The sequence below is a fragment of the Neolamprologus brichardi genome, chromosome 23 (assembly GCF_056152115.1).
Source record: "Neolamprologus brichardi isolate AB-2024 chromosome 23, ASM5615211v1, whole genome shotgun sequence".
NCBI lineage: Eukaryota > Metazoa > Chordata > Actinopteri > Cichliformes > Cichlidae > Neolamprologus > Neolamprologus brichardi.
The window spans coordinates 29407079-29412078 of NC_142125.1; positions in this window are offsets into that span (position 1 = coordinate 29407079).

Consider the following 5000-nt stretch of genomic DNA (forward strand, 5'->3'; position numbering starts at 1 on the left):
TGGATAGGGTTAGGGTTTATGGTTTAGGGTTAGGGTTAGGGATGGGTTAGGGTTAGGGTTAGGGTTAGGGTTATGGATAGGGTTAGGGTTAGGGTTATGGATAGGGTTAGGGTTAGGGTTAGGGTTAAGGATGGGTTAGGGTTAGGGTTAGGGTTATGGATAGGGTTAGGGTTTATGGTTTAGGGTTAGGTTTAGGGATGAAATGGACAAAAATCATCCAAAACAAACTTTTTATTAGTGTCGACTGTTTGAGTGGTGAGCAGTGAGTCTTTCCTCCGTAGGACAGTTGCTTAGAGTTGTAACTATACGCATGAGGAAGCTGCCATCTTTGGGTTAGGGTTAGGGTTAGGGTTAGGGTTATGGATAGGGTTAGGGTTAGGGTTAGGGTTATGGATAGGGTTAGGGTTTATGGTTTAGGGTTAGGGTTAGGGATGGGTTAGGGTTAGGGTTAGGGTTAGGGTTATGGATAGGGTTAGGGTTTATGGTTTAGGGTTAGGTTTAGGGATGAAATGGACAAAAATCATCCAAAACAAACTTTTTATTAGTGTCGACTGTTTGAGTGGTGAGCAGTGAGTCTTTCCTCCGTAGGACAGTTGCTTAGAGTTGTAACTATACGCATGAGGAAGCTGCCATCTTTGGGTTAGGGTTAGGGTTAGGGTTAGGGTTATGGATAGGTTTAGGGTTAGGGTTAGGGTTATGGATAGGGTTAGGGTTTATGGTTTAGGGTTAGGGTTAGGGATGGGTTAGGGTTAGGGTTAGGGTTAGGGGTATGGATAGGGTTAGGGTTAGGGTTAGGGTTAGGGTTATGGATAGGGTTAGGGTTAGGGTTAGGGATGGGTTAGGGTTAGGGTTAGGGTTAGGGTTATGGATAGGGTTAGGGTTTATGGTTTAGGGTTAGGGTTAGGGATGAAATGGACAAAAATCATCCAAAACAAACTTTTTATTAGTGTCGACTGTTTGAGTGGTGAGCAGTGAGTCTTTCCTCCGTAGGACAGTTGCTTAGAGTTGTAACTATACGCATGAGGAAGCTGCCATCTTTGGGTTAGGGTTAGGGTTAGGGTTATGGATAGTGTTAGGGTTAGGGTTAGGGTTAGGGTTATGGATAGGGTTAGGGTTTATGGTTTAGGGTTAGGGTTAGGGATGAAATGGACAAAAATCATCCAAAACAAACTTTTTATTAGTGTCGACTGTTTGAGTGGTGAGCAGTGAGTCTTTCCTCAGTAGGACAGTTGCTTAGAGTTGTAACTATACGCAGGAGGAAGCTGCCATCTTTGGGTTAGGGTTAGGGTTAGGGTTATGGATAGGGTTAGGGTTTATGGGTTAGGGTTAGGGTTAGGGTTAGGGTTAGGGATGGGTTAGGGTTAGGGTTAGGGTTAGGGTTATGGATAGGGTTAGGGTTAGGGTTAGGGTTATGGATAGGGTTAGGGTTAGGGTTAGGGTTAGGGATGGGTTAGGGTTAGGGTTAGAGTTAGGGTTATGGATAGGGTTAGGGTTAGGGTTAGGGTTATGGATAGGGTTAGGGTTAGGGTTAGGGTTAGGGATGGGTTAGGGTTAGGGTTAGAGTTAGGGTTATGGATAGGGTTAGGGTTAGGGTTAGGGTTATGGATAGGGTTAGGGTTAGGGTTAGGGTTAGGGATGGGTTAGGGTTAGGGTTAGGGTTATGGATAGGGTTAGGGTTTATGGTTTAGGGTTAGGGTTAGGGATGAAATGGACAAAAATCATTCAAAACAAACTTTTTATTAGTGTCGACTGTTTGAGTGGTGAGCAGTGAGTCTTTCCTCCGTAGGACAGTTGCTTAGAGTTGTAACTATACGCAGGAGGAAGCTGCCATCTTTGGGTTAGGGTTAGGGTTAGGGTTATGGATAGGGTTAGGGTTTATGTTTAGGATTAGGGTTAGGGTTATGGATAGGGTTAGGGTTTATGGTTTAGGGTTAGGGTTAGGGATGAAATGGACAAAAATCATCCAAAACAAACTTTTTATTAGTGTCGACTGTTTGAGTGGTGAGCAGTGAGTCTTTCCTCCGTAGGACAGTTGCTTAGAGTTGTAACTATACGCAGGAGGAAGCTGCCATCTTTGGGTTAGGGTTAGGGTTAGGGTTATGGATAGGGTTAGGGTTTATGGTTTAGGGTTAGGGTTAGGGATGGGTTAGGGTTAGGGTTAGGGTTATGGATAGGGTTAGGGTTTATGGTTTAGGGTTAGGGTTAGGGATGGGTAAGGGTTAAGGTTAGGGTTAGGGTTATGGATAGGGTTAGGGTTACGGTTAGGGTTAGGGTTATGGATAGGGTTAGGGATAGGGTTAGGGTTAGGGATGGGTTAGGGTTAGGGTTAGGGTTATGGATAGGGTTAGGGTTTATGGTTTAGGGTTAGGGTTAGGGATGAAATGGACAAAAATCATCCAAAACAAAGTTTTTATTAGTCTCGACTGTTTGAATGGTGAGCAGTGAGTCTTTCCTCCGTAGGACAGTTGCTTAGAGTTGTAACTATACGCAGGAGGAAGCTGCCATCTTTGGGTTATGGTTAGGGTTAGGGTTATGGATAGGGTTAGGGTTAGGGTTAGGGTTAGGGATGGGTTAGGGTTAGGGTTAGGGATGGGTTAGGGTTAGGGTTAGGGTTATTGATAGGGTTAGGGTTTATGGTTTAGGGTTAGGGTTAAGGATGAAATGGACAAAAATCATCCAAAAGGGTTAGGGTTAGGTTTAGGGTTAGGGTTAGGGGTTAGGGTTAGGGTTAGGGGGTTAGGGTTAGGGTTAGGGAAGAAATGGACTAAAATCATCCAAAACAAACTTTTTATTAGTGTTGACTAATTGAGTGGTGAGCAGTGAGTCTTTCCTCCGTAGGACAGTTGCTTAGAGTTGTAACTATACGCAGGAGGAAGCTGCCATCTTTGGGTTAGGGTTAGGGTTATGGATAGGGTTAGGGTTTATGGTTTAGGGTTAGGGTTCGGGATGGGTTAGGGTTAGGGTTAGGGTTATGGATAGGGTTAGGGTTTATGGTTTAGGGTTAGGGTTAGGGATGGGTAAGGGTTAGGGTTAGGGTTAGGGTTATGGATAGGGTTAGGGTTAGGGTTAGGGTTAGGGTTATGGATAGGGTTAGGGTTAGGGTTAGGGTTAGGGATGGGTTAGGGTTAGGGTTAGGGTTAGGGTTATGGATAGGGTTAGGGTTTATGGTTTAGGGTTAGGGTTAGGGATGAAATGGACAAAAATCATCCAAAACAAACTTTTTATTAGTCTCGACTGTTTGAATGGTGAGCAGTGAGTCTTTCCTCCGTAGGACAGTTGCTTAGAGTTGTAACTATACGCAGGAGGAAGCTGCCATCTTTGGGTTAGGGTTAGGGTTAGGGTTATGGATAGGGTTAGGGTTTATGGGTTAGGGTTAGGGTTAGGGTTAGGGATGGGTTAGGGTTAGGGTTAGGGTTAGGGTTATGGATAGGGTTAGGGTTAGGGTTAGGGTTATGGATAGGGTTAGGGTTAGGGTTAGGGTTAGGGATGGGTTAGGGTTAGGGTTAGAGTTAGGGTTATGGATAGGGTTAGGGTTAGGGTTAGGGTTATGGATAGGGTTAGGGTTAGGGTTAGGGATGGGTTAGGGTTAGGGTTAGGGTTAGGGTTATGGATAGGGTTAGGGTTTATGGTTTAGGGTTAGGGTTAGGGATGGGTTAGGGTTAGGGTTAGGGTTATGGATAGGGTTAGGGTTTATGGTTTAGGGTTAGGGTTAGGGATGGGTAAGGGTTAAGGTTAGGGTTAGGGTTATGGATAGGGTTAGGGTTAGGGTTAGGGTTAGGGTTATGGATAGGGTTAGGGATAGGGTTAGGGTTAGGGATGGGTTAGGGTTAGGGTTAGGGTTAGGGTTATGGATAGGGTTAGGGTTTATGGTTTAGGGTTAGGGTTAGGGATGAAATGGACAAAAATCATCCAAAACAAAGTTTTTATTAGTCTCGACTGTTTGAATGGTGAGCAGTGAGTCTTTCCTCCGTAGGACAGTTGCTTAGAGTTGTAACTATACGCAGGAGGAAGCTGCCATCTTTGGGTTATGGTTAGGGTTAGGGTTATGGATATGGTTAGGGTTAGGGTTAGGGTTAGGGTTAGGGATGGGTTAGGGTTAGGGTTAGGGATGGGTTAGGGTTAGGGTTAGGGTTATTGATAGGGTTAGGGTTTATGGTTTAGGGTTAGGGTTAAGGATGAAATGGACAAAAATCATCCAAAAGGGTTAGGGTTAGGTTTAGGGTTAGGGTTAGGGGTTAGGGTTAGGGTTAGGGGGTTAGGGTTAGGGTTAGGGTTAGGGAAGAAATGGACTAAAATCATCCAAAACAAACTTTTTATTAGTGTCGACTGTTTGAGTGGTGAGCAGTGAGTCTTTCCTCCGTAGGACAGTTGCTTAGAGTTGTAACTATACGCAGGAGGAAGCTGCCATCTTTGGGTTAGGGTTAGGGTTATGGATAGGGTTAGGGTTTATGGTTTAGGGTTAGGGTTCGGGATGGGTTAGGGTTAGGGTTAGGGTTATGGATAGGGTTAGGGTTTATGGTTTAGGGTTAGGGTTAGGGATGGGTAAGGGTTAGGGTTAGGGTTAGGGTTATGGATAGGGTTAGGGTTAGGGTTAGGGTTAGGGTTATGGATAGGGTTAGGGTTAGGGTTAGGGATGGGTTAGGGTTAGGGTTAGGGTTAGGGTTATGGATAGGGTTAGGGTTTATGGTTTAGGGTTAGGGTTAGGGATGAAATGGACAAAAATCATCCAAAACAAACTTTTTATTAGTGTCGACTGTTTGAGTGGTGAGCAGTGAGTCTTTCCTCCGTAGGACAGTTGCTTAGAGTTGTAACTATACGCAGGAGGAAGCTGCCATCTTTGGGTTAGGGTTAGGGTTAGGGTTATGGATAGGGTTAGGGTTTATGGTTAGGGTTAGGGTTAGGGTTATGGATAGGGTTAGGGTTTATGGTTTAGGGTTAGGGTTAGGGATGAAATGGACAAAAATCATCCAAAACAAACTTTTTATTAGTGTCGACTGTTT